This window comes from Phascolarctos cinereus, unplaced genomic scaffold (assembly GCF_003287225.1).
Source record: "Phascolarctos cinereus isolate Bilbo 61053 unplaced genomic scaffold, phaCin_HiC Scaffold_4;HRSCAF=312, whole genome shotgun sequence".
Taxonomy (NCBI): domain Eukaryota; kingdom Metazoa; phylum Chordata; class Mammalia; order Diprotodontia; family Phascolarctidae; genus Phascolarctos; species Phascolarctos cinereus.
Window position 1 is genome coordinate 509,541,855 of NW_027555847.1, and position 24,897 is coordinate 509,566,751.

General features: G+C 35.5%; 1 protein-coding gene across 4 annotated transcripts in view; it reads right to left on the bottom strand.

The window, feature by feature from the left end:
* DLGAP1 (DLG associated protein 1) overlaps positions 1–24,897 on the bottom strand; it is a 1,123,488-nt gene that overhangs the window by 690,256 nt on the left and 408,335 nt on the right. For all 4 annotated transcript variants that reach the window (XM_078153489.1, XM_078153491.1, XM_078153488.1 and 1 more), the window contains exon 3: positions 16,643–16,747. The gene's annotated coding sequence lies outside the window, so the exon portion shown is untranslated. The remainder of the gene's footprint in view (positions 1–16,642; positions 16,748–24,897) is intronic.

The window sequence follows — 24,897 nt, forward strand, 5'->3', positions numbered from 1 at the left end:
TGTGACAGTTCCAAGAACTAGGGCAGCAATGAAGTAGAGAGCTAGGGAGGGAGGTCATAGTGTGAACATGGCCAAAGAGTAGCAGTGGACTGAGTCTGGGCTAGAGTACAAATGGTTGAATGTCACCATCAGAAGTTCAGGGCCCAGGGCTCTCAAGATGAAAGCTTTAGTGCTTGTCTGAGACGAAAGCCGGAAGGCTGGAAGACAGAAAGATGATGGCTGGGGAAAAGCCAAGCCTCGGCAACTGAATTTAATAGGCAGATGTATGATGATCCAACAATGAAGATGGGGAAGTAATAGTCAGACATTTAGGAAGAGAAGCAAGACAGAGCATTAGTAAGAAGTCAAAGGTGATAGGATTATTCTGTTAAAAGGGTAGCAGTCATACCAATAAAAATGAGAAAATGTCAAATAAATCCTTTCTATCATCATTTTTTTCATCTGATGTCATGATCCTGATTACCATTGATGTTCTCCATCAATTTTCTCTGCCTATCCAGTAGCCCAATTAGCTTTAGGATATATTGAATTTGACGTGAAAATGGGCCAGACAGGTAGGGATGTCTTATAAGCAGATGGAAATGTGGGGCTGGAATCCAGAGAAAAAGGTTATGACTAGATATAAACTGTGAAGTCATTTGAATAGAGATGGCAATTGAAATCATGCGAATAAATGAGCTCACCAGCAGAGAATGCAGAGGGAGAAGAGAGTCTAAAGGACAGAACTTTCAGGAATACCCACCTTCTAGGGCCAAGAAGAGTATCAACACTCTTCAAAGGAGATGGAGGAGGGAGTGGAAAGATAAAGAGCAGCTAGATGGAGCAGTGGATAGAGTGCATGAAAACCTGAGTTCAAATCCAGCCTCAGACATTTACTAGCTGTGTGACTCTGGACAAGTCACTTAACCTTATTTGCCTCTGTTTCCAAGTCTGAAAAATGAGCTGGAGAAGGAAAAGGCAAACCACTCCAGTATCTTTGCCAAGAAATCCCTAAATGGGGTCAGGAAGATTTGGATGCCACCGAATGAAATATAGCAAAAGAGAGCTAAAAGGAGAATCAAGTGACTGCGGTGTCTCCAAAATGAGGCAAAGAGAGAGGAAGTCTATGATAGGAAGGGGTCCTCAGGGTAAATTGCAAAAGAGAAGTAAAGGAGGATCTGGATTGGAAAAAGGATCTGATGATTAGGTCACTGGGAATGAACAACTGTAGGTGGGGGAGGGCAGGGTAGATGGAAAGGGGCTGGAAGAATCCAGATATGGCTGTTTTGGGGAGGGTAAGGGGACTTCTAGACACCGGAGAATTCACTGAGTAGACTGCAACATTTTTTGTAAACTAACGGTTCTAAGTGAGCAAGCTAAAACAGAGAATTTTACCAAATGATCCCTCTTGTACCCTGGCTATTTAGTTTCATAATGTGTATTTCAAGTCTGTTAAGTCTCAGAGGCATCACAAGCTTCCCACCAGAGAACTGGAGTTTATTTATGTGGGCCCCACTGACTTAACTTAGTGTATTTTTTTGATGGTTCTCTCCCTGTGTAGTTCCCAAGGCCAAATCCAAGTTGCAACTCAGGTATCGCCTTCATCCGTTAAAAAAAAAAATAGCGTTAAAGGACCAAGGGTTCTTACTTAGGGTAAGGCAAAAGTGTCAGTAATGGTAATGTCTCAGTGTTAAAATCCATTCCCAAGTTTAGTTCTTTGATAAGGTATGAATTTGTCTGACCCTGGATAAGGATCTTCACTCAAGTTGCTCTTACTAATAGGAAGTTAACCTTGACAAAAGTTGTTAAGCTCATCAATGAACTTTATTTCATTTTCATTTCATTAAGGAAACTTTACTTCATTAAGGAAATTCAGGCTGGTGTTAAAAGCCTCCTACTGGGTATATTTTCTGTAAGTGAATTCTGGAATCTTAGACTTTATTTGAGAACCCATTTTGTCGAATCCATCCTGAATCATGAATATCTTCTACAGTGTCACCAGCAAGTAATCATTCAGCCTCTACTATAAGAACTCTTGTGATGGTAAATTTAGCACTTCCCAAAGAACTCCATTCTGCTTTTGGAAAGCCTTAATTATTAAGTAATTTTTCCTTGAGTCATGGGGCTGCCTCACTGAAACTTCCAGATATCAGTCCTAGCTCTGTCAGGAAAAAGCTAATCTCTCTTTCACATGAAAGCCTTTGAAATTCTTGAAGCTACCAACTTTCCCTATGCCCAAACATATTTTTTTCCCTGTAGGCTAAACATTCCTAGTTCTTTCAACTAGATTTCAGATGGCATGATTTGAAGTCTACTCATCATCTTGGTCACTTTCCTTTGGGTACTGTTAATGGGAACAATTTCCTGTATCCTCCACTAAGCTTCTATAATGTTACTGTCTAGAAGGAACCAAACACAAACAAATCATAGCCATGGCCAATCTAAGCTCTTTTGGAGGAGGTAGGCAATTAGAGCACGTGGCCAAGGTGAGGAATACAGATATAGCTTCTAAATCCTACAGAATAAAACAATGGTTAAAAATGAGTCATGTGTTTAAGATCTGGCCAATCTCTCTACTATTGAGGTAAGCAGCTTGTATACTAGTCTGGAAGGGCAGGGATAGCAATAGAGATCTCATAAGAACAAAAATCTATTTGCCCTAGACTACAAAATGCTTTAAAAAGGCAGTTAATATTGTCATAGGTTGCACAAAAAATGAAACACATAGTGTTTCATGGATTTTTTGAAACACTTCCTTAATTATTTTTAAATAAAGAATACTTGGTTCTGTTTTGATAGTGTGGAGAAATGGAAAATGGAGATTTATTTTTAACCACACTATTTACAGTGTTCAAAAGCTGACATTTTTTTTTCCTGGAGGCTCTTCTATTCTAGTATTAAGCATTCTCCTGTTCCTTAAATTTGGATTCAGATACAGCTTCTTCCTCTGTCTGAATGCATGATATGCCAGAGAACTGTTGTATAACCTCACAGGAACATGTCATTACTATAACACTGCTTACATGTAGTGTTGAAACAGATAACTTTATATTTAAAGTTATACCCAAAGCAAATATACATCAAAGCAACTTTTGAGAAAGAAATTATATTCCATTCATAGCATAGAAAGTAAGAAAAAGATCCCTTCCAAAAGTAACTAGAGACTAAGAATGCATTATTAGTCAAGGGTAAATGGAAATATCCCATAGAAAATATCAAATGGAAAATAACCAAAACCCACAGAAGACAAATTTAATTTTATCAACCAAACTTTGTTTTTCAGAATTTTTACAGCAGTGTTCTTTCAGTCCCATTTTAAGCACACATATTTGCATATTAAGTCTTTTATAATTTTACACACATGTGCCTAGAATGTTATCATACCAACTAAAAACTCTAGGAGTAACTGTTGTTTCAGAAGCTGGAAGTAGAATAGGAAAAATATATCTATATAACTACCTACATTTCTATATATGTATATCTATCTATCTATCTGCTTTCTTCAAAGATACATAGGGTAATCCATTAGGATTCTGTCTTCACTGACATTTACTCATTACCAAATAGATCCATCAGTTGCAGTGGATGAAAATTCATTTCCTGGTGTTCATCCTTCAAGTCACAAACATCTCCAAATAGCCAGGTTGGTCCTCAGACAATAGAATACAATTTTCCTTCACCCTGCTTATACTTAGGATCATAGGATTATAGGGATTTTTAGAGACCAGTAAGTCCAATCTCATTATTTGACAGATAAGGAAACTGAGGTTTAGAAAGTTGAAGAGAGTTGCTCAGATTCACATAGGTAGGAATTATCAGAGGCAGGATTTGAACTCATCCTCTGAATTCAAATCTGGTGCTCTTTCTACCTCATCACACTGCTTCTTAGAGGTTAAATTCTATTGTTCAAGATCCAGGATCATCTATACACTATGATGAGGTATTAGAATAAGATTGTAGTGGAAGAATTCTTACACAATGCCCCACAGATGCATACACACATATATGTATGTATGTATGTGCATAGATATCTATATATCTGTATCTATGGATATATAGCTATATCTATATGCATACAGATATCTTTATCTGTATTTATGGTTATCCTGGCTACATTAAGGGGAATATACTAGGTCCTGAAAGTTCTGTGGTAGACATAATCCTACATATTATAATCCTACCTTTCATGATATTGGATTGTTTAATACATTGAAAAGAACTAATAATAAATGTAGCCCAGTAGTATTCATATCAGAGACACCTACCCCCTTTGGAGCCTCTTTGTTATCCTTCCCATACAAAACTTACTATTCCAGAAGACAAGATGATGAAGCATGATACCCATTTTCTGACAGAGAGGTGATGAACTCAGGGGTACAGAATGGGATATATGTATACGTATGTATCTATACGCACGTATATATGTATATGCACATATATGCACATATACATATACACACATATAGACATTATATATACATATACATACACATATATGAACATGGTCAATGAGAGAATTTGTTTTTCTTTAATTTGCGTATTTGTTACAAGGAATTTTATTTTTCTGCTGAGATGAACATAGGAGGGGAAAATAGATTTCTTTACATTAAAAATAGAAAATTTGATAAAAAAAACAAAAGGAAGGATGGCAAGGAAAGAAAGTGAAAAAGGGTAAATGGATGGAGAAGGGGAAGGAAGGAAAGCAAAGAGTCTTGACAGGATCTTGTGAACATTAACTCTGATTTGACTGATTATAAAAGTCAAAAAGAAAACCAAATTTTCATAGCTGCCAATTACTAAGGACATCTTTCCCTTCTTTTCCCTAAGCATACTGGAAGTCTTTTTTTGGGGGGTGGGGGTGGGGAGGGGAGCAGGGCTGGAAGTCTTTGACATAGTAGTAGGTGAATACAACTTGAAAAGTTTACTCACTAGCATCTGTGAAGCAACACAAAATGTCAATTAGTAATAAATAGCAAAATTGGCACCAATATACTAATGCAGTCACTGGAAATCAAAGTGTTAATGGCTTTTCAGTGTATAATGGATTTTCTATAATGGATAATTGAATCTTTGTAAAGAAAGCATATTTGCTACAGAAAGAAAAACATAGAAATTAAAATATGAATAGGCACTGTTATTTTTTTTAACAATACTAAGTGAACAACTGAAGAAAGTGGGTCCTGAAAGAGGGAGTTTCCAAGTTACATATGCCAGGGTACAGCAGGGGCTGTGATCAGTTTTCATGTACATTCTTTTTTTTTTTAACCTTAGGCATTTAACTACAATCATTCATTCAGAAAGAACAGAAACATGCCACAGAGCAAATTCATTCTGCATGGGAAAAGACCGTTTAAAATATGCTCATATGTCAAAGTAAATCACGGAGAAGTTTTTTCAAAAGCCCTCTGAATTTGATATGTACCTTATTTTTTTTAATGGGGCTTTTCCTTCCTTTTGTTAGCTATATAATATTTTCCCAAGTACAGTGCTAAATTCAGTAACAGCATTCTATATCTTTTGTTCAGTAGAGGCGATTATGCATCTCTGGTAACTGTATATTTCACACATCAAAAATATGATTATAGTACTTAACCATTTTTATGTCACTTCCTATTTTATAAGTGCCTTACACCCGCCTCCTATGACTCCCAAGTAAGTAGAAAAAGAAAGCCTGATAGGTGGGAGATAACTTTAGTGTCTGAGTCTTTGAAAAGATAAGCCAGCCTGAAAAAGTTGAGTGGGATGTAGGAAAGCTGAATGAGGGAAAATGTTATCAGTAGACCCTGTCCGATTTAATTTGCACAGCATCCTTTGAAGCAAATAAAAAAGAAACCACGTGGTAGAGGTGAGGAAATGAGATGGAGGTTAAATGAATTAGAAGAGTACAGATTGTCAGTGAAGTCATTAGAAATAGAAGATCTTTGGCCTGACTTATAGTATAACATGCTGGCAGCTAGGTGGCATAGTGAATAGAGTGGGCCTAGAGTCAGGAAGGCCTGAGTTCAAATATGGCCAAAGACTCTTTACTAGCTGCATGATACTAGGCAAGTCAATTAATCCTGTTTGTTTCAGTTTCTTCATCTGTGAAATGAGCTGGAGAAGGCAATGGCAAAACACTCCAGTATTTTTGCCAACAAAACCCTAAATGTGGTCAATGACGAGTCAGACATTTCTGGGAGAAGTGGAGATCTTCCTTGGGAAGTGACCCAAAATGAGAGAGGTTAAGCAAATATTACAGAAGAACAATACACTGGCTCTGGAGGTAGAGAACCTAGATTCAAATCCTACATCTAAAGCTTACTTCCTTTATGACCTTGGGCAAGTCACTTACCCTCAATGGATCTTAGTTTCCTCATCTATGCAGTATAGGGACAGGAAACTAAGTGAGACTGATATTACAGGTGTCAATCCCTCTACCAACTTCCTGTTTTTCCCAGCATTCAATACCAATGTATATTTGCTCTTTTTCAATCTAGATATGATTGTTGAAAGGGACATAATGATTTTCTCTTTAAAATACAAATGTGACTACTCTTTGATACTATTTTCAAATAGGATTATCTTAACTCTTCTACAGTTGTAGAAAATTAAACAAGTTGTCCCTATTTCATGCGCTGCATATAAAGACCATGTAAAATCCTTTGACCATCCTTTCACTTTCCTTGCCCTGCCTGAGGGTATTACATATGTTCTTTTTATGTACCCGAGTTTTGACTGAACTTTGGTCATATAGTAAAAAGCTAATATCTAAAATTCAAAATCCTCCACAATCTGGCTTTATTCTAACTTTCAAGCTTTTCTTCATAATATTCCTGCCATATAGTCTATACTTCATCTTCTGAGCACATTCCCTCCTTTCATGGACCTGGATCTTACCTCATGCCATTACTTGAAAATGGAAAAATTTTCCAACTTTATTCATCTCAACATTCAGCTTGAAAGCCATCTCTTCCATGAAGCTTTCCCCAGTCCACCCATTTGGTTGTATTTACATCAAGTTATCATCCTTAAATGAGTTTAGGATCCAAAATCTGAACTCATGGCACAATGCTTATCTTTTTCTTATGTATCTAAATTCTAATTTGTGTTATGGTCATTTGCATATATGTCTAGTCATGCGTTGAGTTCTTTGAAGGCAGAGTCAATGTTATCTTTGCATCTCCCAAAGTACTAATCACAGAAGCACGTGCATTATAACATCTAATAACTGTTGAATGAATGAATGAATGAATGTGTTAATTAATGCAGGCTAATAGAATCTATAGCAGTAAAGTTTGAGGGAATGGAAGACAGTTTCCCTATTAGCCTGGATGAAAGGATGAGGTGGAAATAATTATATTTTTATAGATTTAAAGCTTTAAATAATCTTAGAGGTCATTTAGTCCACCAACCTAATTTTACAGATAGGAAACAGACCCAGAGAATATATGTGACTTGTTCAAAATTACACAATTATTAAATTACAGTGCCAGCACTTGAATGCAGGGCCCTCTAACTCCAATTCCACTGCTCTCTCTATACCCGTCCATCTCCCACTGAGTCATTAAAGCCAGGAGCATCTAGGTGGTGTGGTAGGTAGACTTAGAAGACCCAAGTTCAAATTCTACCTCAGATATATTAGAGCTGTGTGACTCTTGACAAGTCATTTAATTTCTGTTTGCTTCAGATTTCTCATCTTTAAAATGATGATAATAATAACACCTACCTCTCAGGGTAGTTGTGAAGCTTAAATGAAATATCTGCAAAGCTTTTTGCAAAATCTAAAGTGCTTTATTATGATAATAATTATTATCATTATTTTTATTATTATAGTTACTAAGCTGGAGGGTCCATTTTGGTCTCTTGAATGTGAAAAGTGGAATATAATTAGTAGAATGTATTGTTTTCATGACCTTATCCACAGAACCTTGGTTTTCAGTGAACCACTACAATTCGCAAAAAATAAGACAGGCTAATATTACTGCTGGGTGATGGTGAAATCGTTGAGGATTGTGCCATAAGCCTGGTTTTGAATTATCCTCCTAATCCACAAGTCATAGAACATTTGCAAATTAGTGCTGCTTCTGATCCATATTGCAAACTGCAAACCCTATGCTTCAGCTGTGCCAGACATACTTTGGGAATATGGGGCTTCTTATGCTATGTGGAAACTCTGATTGTATCAGACACGTGCAGGACAATAGAAACCTAATCATAGATTGTGGAGCTGACTTGTCACATTCTAGAATCTAGATCCATGTACAACTATTAGAACAAAGCATGCTAATGAGGCTGGTATCTGTGTTCATTGTTGTTATGCTGACATTTGACCTTAAGAATACTAGAAAATAAGAGGTGTTGGGGCAGCTAGGTGGTGGAGTGGATAGAGCACCAGCCCTGAAGTCAGGAGGACCTGAGTTCAAATCCAGTCTCAGACCAAACACTTGACACTAGCTGTGTGACACTGGGTAAGTCACTTAACCCCAATTGCCAAAAAATAACGAAAAAAAAAAAAGAAAATAAGAGGTTACTATTTGGTTGACCAATTACTTTTTTTTCTCCTCAGAGACTGAGTTAGAAACATGAGGACATTAGCTAGGAAAAATACACTAGGCACTGAAGTCAAACAATTTGGCTACTGTGTTAAAGCATAAAAGTCAAAGAACTTGACAAAATAAGTTAAACTTTATAAAATGACTTAAAAAAAACCCAAAACACTTTGAATCTGTATGGCCCACAGTAGGCCTTACACACATTACTCTATGTGACTCTGATTTCAGCACATTTGGGAAAAGAGGCAGTCTTTTCTCAGATAATGAGAGGCCAAGTTCGATACGGCCAAGCTAGAGCACTTTAAATTAAAATTTGAAGCCCTTATGTTCCCAGCACAGAAAGCCACACAGGGGTATAATGTTACCAGTGAGGCTAAGCATTTAGAGAAATTGTATTTAAACAACAACCAAGAAGTAGATTGAAAAATTATTGGGGATCAAATAACAAAGTAAAAGTAGGATGAAACAATTTAGGTAATTAACTAAAATTAATTACTCTTTTTATAACTCAAACCTGGATCATTGATCAAACCCTCAAGCCTTATGATTATTAAATATAAAATCTCCCTTTTTGTTTTGCATTCTTGATTAATGTGGAGACATTTCCAGAGAGCCTCTTTTTATTTTTTCATTAAATTTCATTATTTTCAGCTAACAAAATGGTTTACTCTGCTCTCACTTCCCTCACCATTGAAAAAAAAGGAAAACAAAAATAAAATCTTTGTGACCAATATGCATAGTCAAGTAAAACAAATTGTTATAATGGTCATGTCCAAAAATATGTCTTATTCTGTACCCTAAGTTCATCCTCCTCTGCCAGGAGATGGGTATCAAAAATGCTTCATCATCAGTCCTTTGGAATCATGGATAGTCACTGTGCTGAGCAGAATTCTTATGGCTTTCAAAGTGGTTTGATTTTACAATATTGTTACTGCTCTATAAATTGCTCTCCTGATTTTAATTTCTTCACTCTGAGTCAACTCATATAAATCTTCCTGGATCTCTCTGACACCATCACCTTCGTAATTTCTTGTAGCACAATGGGATTCCATCATATTCATATATCATAATTTGTTCAGTCATTCCCCAATGCACAGCTAGTTATTTACCACCACAAAAAATGTATAAATGTTTTTGTAAATATTTGTATTTTTCTTCTTATTTGATTTCTTTGGTATATTGATCTAGTAATGGTATCACACTGAGTCAGAGGGTATTCACAGTTTAGTTTGAAGAGCAGAGTTCCAAATTGCTTTCCAGGTAGGTTATACCAATTCAAAACTTTGCCAACTGAATTCTCCTTCCAATATTTGTCATTTTCCTCAGTTTTGCCAATCTGATGTGTGTGAGGTAGAATGTCAAATTTGCTTTAATTTTCACATCTCTAATTATTAGTGATTTGGGACATTATTCATATGGCTTTTGATACGTCAGATTTCTTCACTAGAAAACTTCCTGTTCCTGTCCCCTATTTGCCAATAGGGAAATCTTTTAGTCTTGTTCATTTGAATCAGTTTCTTTTATATCTTGGAAATGAGAACATTACTGATGTAATTCCTTGCAAAAATTTCTCCCAGTTACCTGTTTCCCTTCTAATTTTAGATGCACTGTTTTGTGTGTGTGTGTGCGTGCGTACACATGTGTGTATAAAATCCTTTTTATGTAATCAGAATTGTCCAGTTTTATCTTCTTTTTTCCTTTTTATCCCTTCTTTGGCCAAGAACTATTCCCTTATTTATAAATCCAAAAGATAATGTGTTTCTTGCTCTTCTATATTGTTTTTGATACCATCTTAGTGTCCCAAGGCATGTATTCACTTGAAGCTTGTATTGGAATGCAGTGTGCAATGTTGGTCTGTACTTAGTTTTTGCTAGACTACTATCCAGTTTTCTCAACTATTGTTGAATAGTAAGTACCCCCATATCTCTGATCTTTGGTTTTATCAAACCTTAAATTATTATGTTTGTTTGTTACTGTATATTGTGTGCCTAATCCACTGATTGGCCTCTTTATTTCTTATAGAGAGCATCTTTAGTTTGAGCTGACATGAAAAGTAACAGAGTCCCTATTTATGCAACAGGGGGAAGGTTAGAGATCAGTCACTGTGCTATCCCTAGATCCTATTAGATGTCTGGATCTCAGATTGTAAGCACTCAATTTCTTCTCTTTGGTTTGGCAACCACAAGCTACCTTTTACCAGCAGACATAAACAGGGAATTGGGAAATCCATTATAATAAGGCTAAGGCTTTGCCTCTCCGCTGAGGTATAATTACCTTGTATGTATTGGCAAACACATCCTATTGTCTTTTACTCTCTGTCTACAATACTGTTCTATTTAATTATGTCTTCTGTGGGGAAAAATACTACCTGGTAAGGCAGATTTCCTGATCAAAGACCTGACAGGGTCTTAAATAACAATGAGAAATTTAAAAATACAAACTGAAACTGATATTGTGGTTTGATAAGACATATATTTTGATATATTCTTTGGGGGCTCCGGAGCTTTAAATGTTAGACAAATGAAAATGTTACATAAGAAATGTTAAGAATGTTTCTTCATTTCAACTCATTTCTATGGGAGAAATAGACAAAAACCTACTTAGTGTTAAAAACATTAATATATACCCGCACAAACAAGTGAGCTTGGCTCAGTCACGTGCTTCACTTCTGACAAGTCTGGGCTAGATCCTGTCAACACTAGCCCTTACAAAAGCATCTGTGAACTTCTGGCCATTTTCATGTATAATCCCAGATTCTAGAAAGTTGATCACTTCACTTTGTTTTATTGATCATTGTTTTACTTGTGCCCTTTCAGAACTTTGGTGGAGAAGGTGAGTGGCAGTAGAGCTGGGTGCTACCAAGATCCTTCCCTTCACCATCTTAACCTTCCAATCTATTTTTGCATGATCATTTGTCACTTCTCCATACAGATCTTTCACTCTACTCATATTGATATACTCATTGTTCCCTGAAACCATCTTGTATTTTCCTGACTCTAAACGTTTGTTCATGACAGTCTTTTAATTTTGGATTCCTCTCCCCCTCTTCTCTGCTGATGGATATTCAATTATCCTTCAAGCCCCCTTATCTCTGTTTTACTTGCTTTAGATTCCTACAAAAACTAATACAATGATTCATACAAGTAGGCATTTAACAAATATTTATTTACTGATTAGTTTATCTACTTTGTTTAGGTTTGGATTTTAAAGATTATTTTGCTTTCATTTTGGCGACAAAATGTTTTCAACATATGATTCTTCTCTATGGAGTTTCTAGGATACTGAAAAATGTCCTAATTCAATTCAGTTCTATGAAAATTTATTAAAGGTTAGTATGCTAGGCATCAGAGATATGAAGACAAAAAAAAAACAGTGCACCTGATGCAAGAAGCTTATGTTCTATTGGAAGTCCATACATATCATGTATGAGCAGCTAGATGGCACAGTGGATAGAGTGCCGGGCCTAGAGTCAGGAAGACTGATCTTTCTCAGTTCAAATCTAACCTCAGACACTTACTAGCTGTGTGACCCTGGACAAGTCACTTCACGCTGTTTTCCTTGGTTTCCTAATCTGCAAAATGAGATGGAGAAGGATATGTCAAACCTCTCCAGTATCTTTGCCAAGAAAACCCGAAAAGGGGTCACAAAACTGAAACAACTGAACAACAACATTGAAGTTGAATCCTGGTTTCAGGTAAAATAAGGTGAAATTTTACTTAATGAAATCCAGGAAACTAGAGGTAGTATCCAGGTGAGTGAGGGTGAGCAGGTTTTTCAAAGCAGAGGCCCATGGTTTGGAAAGGAACTGATCTGATTTCACTTGCCATTTTTTGCCTGTTTCTTGGTTTCTCCCAGAACTAAAACCAATGTATAAGTTTAGAATTCTGTGTGATTTTTCCCCTTTACTATTTCAGCTAAGTATCTACACGTGTGCTATTTCTTATTCATTTGGACTTAACATTTTCTGGTAAAAACTTCTTAAAGCTGTGTTAGCATAGATAATAACAATAATCATGAGGAATTTGTGGAAAAACTTCCATTCATGGTTTTTCATTTGGGCTATAGACAATTAACCTTTTCATATCCCCACATGAGAGATGCAGTGTGAGGTCATGTCATTCCCTCCTGTTGCTCTTTCTGATGCAAGCAGGGGGAGGGAGGCTCTGACTACACTGTCCAATGAGAAGTCCACGTTGATTAAACTGAGTCTTATCAGTGGCCCGAAACCAGCTCATTTTATACATGAGGAAACCAAGACAAACAGGGTTAAGTAACTTGCCCTGGATCACACAGCTAGTAAGGGTCTTGATGCCAGATTTGAACTCGGGAAGATGAGTCTTTCTGACTTCAGACCTGGCACCCTATCCACTGGGCCACCCAGCTGCCCACCAAATTATATAGACACAAATATCTGTATATATGTGCATACATGTGTGTATATGTGTATATACATATATGTGTATATATATGCATACATGTGTATATATGTACATATACGCACATATACATGTGGCCTTATGGTACTTTGCTCAATGACATAGATGGAAAGAGAATTGGTATCATAGTTAGAAGTCATGGAATCCAGTCTTCTCTTTGGCAGTTACTACATGTATGACTGTAGGCAAGTCACATAAGCTCTCTGGGCTTTGATTTTCTCTGTGAAGTGAGGAAGTTGGAATAAATGACCTCTAAAAGCTCCCTTACAATTCTAAATCTATGCTTCTATGACTTCGGGCCTCTCTGATACATTTCTTCAGTGATGGTCCCTTAGTTTGAGAAAAATTTTTTTGTTCCAACACCTGTGAGAAAGTTTTCATATTAAATTATTAGGCAAATACTTCATATTTAAGCACACTGTTTTGTTCCTTAAATATGCTTCTGACTCTTAGGCTCTCAAAATATTTTCTTTATCCATAATTGTAATTCTCTCTATGTATCTCTCTATATTGTCTTATCATAGCTGGAGACAGCTAGGTGATATAGTGTATAGAACAATAGAGTTGGAGTCAGGAAGATCTGAGTTCCAATCCCGCCTTAGACACTTATTGGCTGTGTGACTGACTCTGGACAAGTCATTTGACCTCTGTGTGCCTTTGTTTCTTCATCTATAAAACGGGGATAATAAGAGCACCTGCCTCATAGAGTTGTTGTGAGGATTAATAAGATAACATATGGACAGCGCTTTGTAAAACTTAAAATCTATAAAAATTATTATTTCTTCTAAAAATGAATCTTATTCTTTGACTTCTGATTTCACTTTCTGCTGACTATCAAACAGAAGTCATCTGTAAAGGTTTTCATTGTATGACATTTAATATCCTGGAAACAGAAACTATACATTTTCAGTTCTTTGCTATTTTTATTTAGTCATTTCATTTTTATGTGATTTTTTTTTTTGCCAAGGGCTAAGTGTATGTTGGGGAATCCAGAGGACAAAGAAGCAGAGCCCCTAATAGTGCTCCTTTTATTTCTCCATTGGACAAATCACAGTGAAATCTAGATTAATCAGAATGTTCAGAGAAGAAGATGCATTGTTTAATTTTCTGGTTAATTGAGGTTTTTCAAAATTTAATCATTTCAACCCTTATTGTAGAAAATCTTTCCAAGACGTATTAGTTGTAATTCTCATCTAAGTAAGGAGAGTCAAACCAGGCATAATTTAATCTTTGTGCATGCTTCAGAAGCGTGGGGGTGGAGGGGCCCAGAAATCACTTTTTTGCCAATTGCATACTATATTCATACATAGTTTCTTCCCGTAGAATAATGCTCTTTCTTCTCCTCCCTCAGCTTGCCTTTTCTCCCCTCATTTGCTTCTCCCCACACATCCCTTACTGTGCTTCCTACCCCCTCACCCCATCCTTTTCAGCACTCCTTTCATTTTTTTACCCCTTCTACCCACTCAATGACTTTGCCTTCTCTGATCTCCCGTTTTCTGGGGTTTTTAATATGAAGCTTTTCTAGCTTCTTGACTGGTTTGCCAGCTCATCTCCTCCCTCTTTGAAATTTCAGTTCTAGGTTAATCGCAATTGCAATGTTTCACTGATATTCATTAATTTAAAAACAAATCAAACCTCCAAGTCATCTCACTGGTTGTGGCTTTTTCTGAAGTTTACACTCAAAATTGAATGAAACACAACAAAACTATGCAATTACTTGAGAGTGACAGTTTCTTTGGTTTCGGTTAGATGCTATTTTAATACTTTCTCTATCCAGTGGGAATAGATCTGTCCTCTACAAAGGGCAGTTGCATGTAGCTACAGACAGATACAGATCCTTGGAAATGTGAGTTACATGTACAATAAGACCATGTTAAAAAGACTCATAAGCTTAGTAATACAAAGGATTGAATCATATCTCAAATTTACAATGCACTAGCCTAGTTAGTCACTCTTTCTCACACAACATGATAAATTCTAGGCAAGACACATAGTTACTTCCAATGCTGCCACTATAATGGGGGTGATAAAGCATTTGTGTACAGTTGTTTCATTTCTATAAAAGATATGATACATTTTTCCCTTTGAAAACATTTTATTTAGGAGAAAATTGGCAAGATCTATAGTAGCAACAAGGGTAGATAAGAACTGACCTGTGGTTTCTTCAGTATAGAGAACTCCCAGTCAGAAAACTCCCTCTACCAATGCAGGTCAGCAATATCTCTACAACTTAGACAGCGCTTCTTAAATTGCGGGGTTGGACTCACGGTTTAAGAAGTGCTGAAGGAGTCTCGAGTGGAAAAAGTTTAAGAAGCCCTGGAGAGCACTGAGGTAAGTGGATGCTCGGGGTCACACAGCCAGTATGTATCACAGGGAGGACTTGAACCCAGGTCTTCCTGGCTTCACAGATATTTCTCTATTCACTACACCTCACTGCCTCAAATAGAAGCAAAAGTAGTCTTCTAACAATATTAAGCAAGTTGAACCACTCAGAACTGATCTAATTGTTGTAATTTCTTATTGTTGCATTTCTTTGTATTGTATTTATATTGTACTATTGTATTTCTTATTTCTGAACATGCCCCACCCAGTTTCCCAGTTTCAGGGCCACTTACATGCTCAGCCAGCGCTCTTGTCATTGTGCTTCAAAAAGAAAGAATAAAATTTTGGCTCAAGCCAACCTACCACCTTTTGATTTGGGCTCAAACTGTGACATTGTTTCTGGCTCTTCTTGATTCTGGCTTGAATCCTATTGGACACCAATAGATTCCTGAGCTCCCTGAATGGTGGTTAACTCAATAAACTTTCTCCCTACAAAATATGCCTTCTAACTTCTAGTTATGATGAAACACATTTTTATGATCACATCTCTCCTTAGATGCCCCTGTGGTTGTTGGTCTGGCAGTTTCCTTCTGGATTTTGCACTTAAACCATCTACTTACATAGATGAATTAAAGCTATGCCCCAAACCCTTCCCTGTTCCAGGTTACTTGCTTCTACTATCTGTATCTTATCTATCTTTAGGGATTACTTGTTTCTGACTCTCAGCTGCTCCCTACTGGGTGCTCTCAGCATTAACCCACTGGTGAATCTTTCAACTCCTAGTATGTCCTGAGTGAATTGCTCTTTGCAGTGGAGTCCGCAGAGGACTCCTGATGGGCCCAGAAGCTTTGACTGCTGACATCAGTGATCAAGGTCATTACTATCCTAGGTTCAAGCTGTAACATTCCCTTCCTCAGTGTTGTGGAGTGTATTTGTTCTTTCACTCTGATCTATCCATCTTTGCATTCATCTAGGCAAATAAGAATTCCATTCTATTTCATCTGTCACCACAGTTACATTTTATCTTTTTAAGCTCTATAATGATCTAACTCGTTGCAGTGACATGTATCCCACCATTTTGTTCACCATTTCTTTGGAATGCCCTTCTCAGAAACAACAGTGATGATAACAAAATGAATTAAATGCATACACACCATTTTTGAAAAGGTAACCGAGCTGTTGCAAACTTTTCAACAACTCAGTCAACAAAAAACACATAGTCAGCAGTGCACTAATCATGAAAACAGCCAGTTGGAAACATTCTTATTTCTAGATCATGGAAAGCAGAAAAAAATGCACCCAAAAGGATAAACTAAAAGGAGCCCAAAAGTTCACCCTATTAAAAAGAGACAAAAGAAAAGAAATGGGTTTTACCTTCTTTAATCTTCCATTTTAGTACGTTGCAAAGGCAAGAGAGGAGGGAAACTTTGCAGAGCTTTTAACACAGATATCCCTTATAGTGCTGGATGTTCAGCTTTTCTGAAAAATAATCAAAAGGCAGTCATTAAACTATGAGCCTGAAATGAGGAGAAAAATGAATAATAATCTCAAAGAGGTACTCTGTCAACTACTAAATTTATTGATGTTGTGTTCTATAGCAGTATTCTATCACATTTTGTGCATTTAGCCTTCCCAGAAAATAAAATCAGACATGATAATTTTAATGTGTTTCTAATAACCTGGGTCTAACACTCTATAATTTATTTATTCACCAACAAACTGTTTATTAGCAAGGGACATTTCTGATTTCTTTTAAATTCAGTCAAAGAGAAGTATGCAAATATATGATTTTGTAAGCTAAGCCACACTTAAAATATTACATTTTCTTTTACTTATTCATCCTACCACTACCAGGAAGCAGCTGTGACTACAAAAGGACTGGGGAAAACATAGAATGCAGCAATACAGAAAACAAAGAATGGAGCCCTGAAGAATGATGAATCATCACCAGCCATGCTGCTTTGGGCTGCCAGTGCCAAACAATTAGCTATTGGCTACTTACTAATGGTGTCTCCTCAACATATCAACCAAGAAGACCAAAAAAATGACCTACAATTGAGGCTAGAGCTAGAAAAGAGTGACTGATCTTGTACATTATTCTTAAAGGCATAAGACATAGATTTGGCATTATTTAAATTCTTAGTGGCCAGCACAGTGTCTGGAATATAATAGGTACTTAATAAATATTGTTGATTGATTATACAAATATGAAGCAGTCATGTCTCTTGCTTTCTGCATATTTATAGACTTCAGAGCTTGAAAAAACATTAACAATAACTGAATTCAAGTCTATTTTTTTAACAGACAAGGAAACTAAGACCCCCAGTAGGTAAAGTGACTTTTCTATGATAGTAAATAGCAGAGCTAGCATACATTTTGCTCTTGCCATGGTACCAGGACTTGGCATCCTTCACTAATTAAAGGAAAAAAAAACCCAACATGGCAAGTGTGTATTGTCAAATGACTGATGTCTATTTCTTTTGAGGAAATGCTATGTCATGCACTTTCAAAGAATATGAAAATAGATGAAATAGTTGAGGGAGATTAAACAAAAAGCCCAACAACCTATTAAGTAGAAATAAAATGGTATTTAGGAACAAAAATTTGCGTATTGTATAATCAGCAATTATATCACCCCCTCCTCCTCTCTCTCTCTCTCTCTCTCTCTCTCTCTCTCTCTCTCTTCCTTCCTTCCTTCCTTCCTTCCTTCCTTCTTTCTCTTTCTTTCTTTCTTTCTTTCTTTCTTTCTTTCTTTCTTCCTTCCTTCCTTCCTTCCTTCCTTCCTTCCTTCCTTCTTCCTTTCTTTCTTTCTTTCTTTCTTTCTTTCTTTCTTTCTTTCTTTCTTTCTTTCTTTCTTTCTTTCTTTCTTTCTTTCTTTCTTTCTTTCTTTCTTTCTTTCTTTCTTTCTTTCTTTCTTTCTAACAACTGTCTCCTAACAAGGTATTTTTCAGAATCTGTCTAAGCTACACTTTAAACTGGAGATGGGTGACAGATGTTGGAATGAGGTGATAGGAATATTAAATCAAAGGTGGGAAAGTAGTAATGGGACCTCATTTTTGTTTGACAAGGAGGTATTGTCAGAGTGTCAGATGTGGGAATGTTGTATAAGAAAATTTCAGAATCCACTTTTAGGTTCACAATTGTAATCTATTGTCACATATCCCAAAGCCAGAAGTACCTCGGGCACACAGTTCCTAAACTGATATATCAGCTCTAAACAATTCCCAGTTTCTTTACTTGTTATTCCATATTCTTTTGATTCCTGTCAGATGGAATAACTGAGAACCAAAGGTATAGTGATTTAGATTAGACTTTTGTGCTCTGTCTTCCAGTCCACATCTCCTTCCATTAAGAAGTGGTCAAAATTAGTCAGTACTTGGGGATATTCCCAAAGAAGTCAAAGTTAGAAACAAAGGTCCAGCATATGCCAGAATATTCAAAGTAGCATTTTTTTTGTGGTAGACCTAAAAACAAAGTAGGTAGCCTATCAATTAGGAAATGATTGAATAAATTGTGATAAATCCATCTGAGTATTACTATGGAGAAGAAATAGTGAATATGAAGAATTAAAAGAAATATGGGAAGATATGTACAAGCTGATGCAAAAGGAAAAGAGTACAACCAAAAGAATATCACACAAAATGATTGCAACAATGAAAATAATAATATTGCTAAAATGAAAGTGAACTCAGTAACTGAAAAACCAACAATGATCTTGGAAAACGTCATGAGTTGTATCTTCTTCCTCTCAGCAGAGGTGAAAAATACTAGGGCAGAATGTTGTACACAACATCAGATATGCTCAATGTATTGGGTATTTTTCATTGACTCTTTTACTTTGTTATAAGGTAGAGTTTACTTTTGGGGTTATAGGGTTATTTCCAGAAGTGATTATAATTTTTTTAAAAAGTTATGAATAATTTTTTTAAATCGCCAAATAATATGATTGGCAAGATGGTGGAGTGGTTCTTTTAGTGATCCTCAACAACCCCCAAAATGCTGAAAAATTAATGATAAATATAGAGTAAATGAAGTTGAACCCACAAGATAAGAAGATCAGAATACTGCATAGGATAAAAACTTTATGAAATAACATCAGGGAGCTTCATTATTTATAGCAGTACTCAGTGCCCACACTTCCCAATCTGTGTCACATGTCAAGTGTGGGGAACATAAACAAACTTACAAGTTTATAATTCAGAGTCTGGCTCTGGGGATCTTGGCTAATTTTCCCCATCTCAGTGATTACATCTGAACCATTGCTCAAGCAATAAGAGGTGACAGACATGCATCCTTATCAGTCACATAAATGGAAAGATGAGTGAGTAGAAGATAAATGAATGGAAGACTGCAGTACATTATACAGAGCAGAATTTTCTAGGACAGAGGAGTGAAGATATCTGAGCCAAGAGGGTTAAAAACGTAGATGGGGTCAGTCCATAGGGCCATTTTCCTCAGATCTGAGATCCAGGCCCAGTTGATCCTCCTTCCCTCACAATACAAAGAGGCTGAGAACAAACAGTATGCATAACTCTGTGTATCAGTGGAAGTGGGAGAAGTAAAATACTGAGGAAGGAAACTAGGTGGAAGTAACTCAGAATACAAAAGAAGCAGTTTAAAGACCAAAAGTTCAAAAGAGGGAGTCTGAATTAAAAACCTAGCTCATATACAGGATCATGAAAAAAACTAAAACCTGAAAGAGAATTCAAAACACTGTGAATATCTATTATACTATAAAGAAAACTAATTAAAATTACCCAGTGAAAATGAGAACCCCGAAGATTCTCCAGACATCATGAAACAGCAAAAAAAGAAAAAAAAAGAAAAACAAAGCAAAGCAAATACAAAACAAAACAAAACAAAGAACCCTCCAAAATGGTTTGAAAGAGAAATAAAACTTAGGGAAAAAATAGGATGGAAATTGTTAGCAACCAAAACTCTCAATATCTAATTAAAAACACAGGAGCAACAGAGGAAGAAATTTAAATACGTGTTAGATAATTTCTCCATAAAGTAGAAGATCTGAGAAGCAGAATAACAGATAATGAAATGGGAAAATATGGTCAGAATAGAAGCAAAAGACAACAAATTTAAAAGAACACATAAATTCTATACAAACGAAAGCAAGTGACCTTGAAGGCAGGATGCACAGAGATAAGGATAGTTGGTTTCCCAAAAGAACATGACAAACAAACAAAAAACAACCTGAACACTATATTGCAGTAAATAATACAAGAGAACTGACTTGAACTAGTGAATAAAGAAAATTGATCAGTAGAAGCCACAGATCACTGGCAGAAACACACACACACACACACACACACATGCATTTCAAATTGTAAGACATAGTGGTTATATCCCACAACATCAATAATAACCAATACATTTTGTGAGCAGAAAGAAGGACCATTAAATATAAAGGAAAAGTAATTAAAATATCCCAAGATTATTTCATAGCAATGAACAAATGAAGAAAAGATGGAATAATATGCTCCAAAAGGCAACAGACTTCAAGCTATAACTCAAAATAATATATTGAAATGATGTACTTAAATTTAATCGTTGTAATAAAAGTGAATCTTCACCAAAGAGGGGCAATTGAGGCATTCCTGGGGGTAAAAACAATGAAGAAGAGCAGACTTACAAGCACACCAAACAAAAGGAATACAAGAAAAGTAAATAACTTCCATTATCTAGGAAAGAAAAAAAAATTCATCTCATATCCTATTTTTTAAAGAGATGGGTCAGTGGGGTAAAGGAAAGAATAAAGAGAGATCACCAAGGGACAAAAAAGAGGGGCTGAATATTCAAGGGAAAATTTAAAGGCTAAGGAGAAGAGAAGCAAGAAGTGTTGATTTACTACTCCATAAATTAAATTCCCAGGTTAACCATCAGTGAATCAATATCTTTTGTGTACCTTGTTACCGGGGAACTGGGTAGGTAAGGAACAGAGGGTAGGATGAGTTATGTATTCTTCCTAAGTCATTTAGTGAATACTGAAAGAATAATATTTTTCATGAAGTCTTTCAGTAAGATTGAGGAGAGGACAGAATTGGATGAAAATAATGGAAAGTGGGAACTGAGATGGGGGGGGATAAAAGAAGGAGTCTTGTGCTAGAGGGAGAAAGGAATGAGTGTCACTACAGATACATGGGACAGGAGGTGTAAGTCTGCATTAATAAATAGGAACTTTGTAATGGGTTTTGTCTGGGAGAAATATGTTACATTAAGAAATCACCTTTGTTGAAAAAGAGTTTTACTTCCATGGATACTATCTTGACCCAAAAGAGGGAAGAGGCAATGTGTAAGACCCAAAGGGCAATTAACACTCTGATCTACAAGGGAACTTGGAAGCAGATAGGATATCATGGCTTTAAGGATCATGGTAAGGTAGGGGCTAGAAACAGGCCTCATAACTTGGGATACAAAGCGATTCCTACAAAACAACATGTTTCCATCTCAGGTTTCATGAATTTGATTTTTCTAAGCTTGGGGCACTGTAGAAAGTAAGGAAGATTGTATAAAATATACAAAGGTAGTACCATAGAAATGAGAAAGAGGAGCTCAAATTTGGCACTTCAGAAAGTTTATCTTCACAAAGGAAAAATGAAAAAGAAAGGACAAATAAGGGAATTATCCATGAATCAGAACATAAAATTTAAAATAAACTGGCAAGGAGAAATAATGAGGACCAAACAAAGGAAAACTTGTGGGGAAAGAATGAAGTACGACAATGTCATATGAAGCAGGGAGGGAAGATTTTGAACTACTTTCTTCACTGGCTTGAGAAAGAGAAAGGTCAAAGACAAGAAAAAGCAAATAAACTTTAAAAAGGAAAGTGAGAAATAAGCAATTTAACTAAATTTAAAGATCTTGTCATAGATCACATAAATGAGATTGCAAAGAGAGCCTGTGGGAATATATTAACATCAAAATAATCATAGCAGTTACAGCAATAAAGAGGAAAGTTTCAAAAATCAATATAATAAAAAATCAAATAAATGGAGGAAAACAATACTAACAAGCATAATTTTTAATTTAAATAGATTAAATAATCTGATAAAATGAGTGCAACAGAATGGACAAGGAGGAAAAAAACTCCACCAATGTGCTCCAAAGAAGAACACATCCAAAAAATAAAAAACACGTACAGAATGATAATGAGAGCCTCAAATGAAATTTACTATTCACTAGATAGTTCCAAAAAAGCAGGTGTTGCCCTTATATAGCTAAGTCATTATTAATTCAAGCTGGAATAACATATGATTTGCTTTAGCTTGATTTATAAAATGATACCAGGTCACATTTAATTGAAGCCAAAATTTATTTAATGCAATGTGTGCAAGCTAATCAAGGGTTTTACCATACTACTATGGCATCAGCTTATATTTGTGTATCATTGTATGTGGATGTGCTGTGGTGTTGTGTACCATATTACTGACAGTTGTGTTCATTTATTTTAAAAGTCTTAAAATAGACAGAAGAAAGAATACTTCAGATAGAAGTATGGCCAACATAAAGAGATCAATCAGTACAAATTTATTCAGTATCTACTTGGTGCCAAACACTGTATCAAGTAGTAGAACTGAATATTAAATAGAGCTAGTCAGTGTCCAAGGCAGGTTTTGAATATAGGTTTTTCTGGCTCCAAGATTGAGGTTCTATGTTGATCTTTATATTAGAAAAGAAAGTTGATATAATTGATCAGCATGAATGTTGCTATAGTAATTCTAAATTAGGGTAAGATCTTAGAATGACTGAATCTATGATACAAAATATTATAAAGAAAAAAGACCAGTAAAATACAAAAAAGGCAAAGTTGAATCAGCTTTTTGTGGTTTGCAAACAACTACAATGAATAAAGGCAGCTAGGTGGAGTAATGGATAGAGTAACAGGACTGGAGTCAGGAAAACCTGAGTTCAAATCCAGCCTCAGGCACTTACTAGCTATATGACCCTAACCAAGTTACTTAATCTCTATTTGCTTTAATTCACTGGAGAAGGAAATTGCAAACCACTCCAGTATGTTTGCCAAGAAAACTATGGACAGTATGGATCATGATGTCATGAAAAGTCAGACACAACTAAATGATTGAACAACAACAACAAGGAATAGAAGTGTATAGGAGTGACATAATGAGAGAAATGGAGGATCTTTAGCTGTATGGCTTGAAGACTTGCAATAAAAAATGTATTCCTCTTGGCAGAGTAGCCATTAAGACAAAAGCTTATTTAAATAAACTAAATAAAGTGAAAATGAAGTACACAGTGAAGAAACTTTTACTGAGAGCATTGGTTGACTTGATTGCATTAAAAATTATGTTCAATAGCATAATGTTAAAATTGCTGGAAGGGGGCCAGCACAGATGAAGATATAGTAGCTAAATACCCTAATAATTAGAAGAAAATAACCAAATCAATTATGTTTTACATATAATCATAACTTCAAATAGTATGAATTTAAATAATGAGATCACTCATAGGATTCATTATCTGAACTAACTGGGACCTGGCTACTCTTAGGCAATGTCAAAATAAAAACCCACAATAATCAGAAAAGTAAAGGAAAAATCTATTACATTTAAGGGAACCACAGATAAGGAAACAATTCAATATTAAAAAAATAGTCACCAAATGGCATATAGCATTTAAATTCCTAAAGTAAAAGTTAATAGGATTGCAAAAAGACAAAGATAATAATAAGATGATTGCAGTAGATTTTAATGCATCTCAGAAAATTGGATAAATATAGCAGAAAGATAACCAAAAAGAAAAATCTAGAACTGGACAATTGTTAAGGTGTATGGTGTGTTCTGCATGGTAACATTAAAGAATATACATATTTCTCAAAAGCAAATCGTACCTTTATAAAAATAGGTCATGTAATAGTAAAGATAAATTTTAAAAAAGCAAAATACTAAATAATTCCTCTATAGATTACAATATAATCAAAATTTTAATTAATACAAGCAGCATAAAGCAGAGATACAGAACTAAGTAGAAACTTAATAATGATATTCTGAATAATGACTGAGTTAAAAAAAACAATTCATAGAAAGAATAACTATGTGAAGGTAATAATAATGATGATGAGAAAATAAACCAAAATTTCTAGGATGCAAACAGACATTTTTAGATGAAATATGCATCTCTGAAGGCAGGATAGATAAAGAAAGCATTAATATATTGTGAACTCAATTTGAAAATCTTGAAAGTCAACTAACCAAAAAAATCAAAAGAAGCACAGAAGAAGAAATACTGAATATCAGAGGAGAAATGTATAAAATGGAAAAGAAAAACTATACAAATGATAACAAGTAAGAAGAAAAATCAAATTATCAAGATAAAATAAATGAACAGAATAAGTTTGCAATGTAGAAGAACTAAAAATAGCTACATAATTCTATATCAGCAAAAACTGAGACTATGAAGTAAATAGAGGATTAATATATAAAATATCCTTATTAACAGAGCATGAAATAGTAATCTTAAATCCTTCTCAGACAATAAACTTGAGTGAGTTTTTTAAGGAATTAACAATGAAAAGAAAAATGCTAGTGTAGATTGGTTTTAGAGGTGAATTTTATCAAATCTTTAAAGAAAAAAATTTATGTTATATAAAATATTCC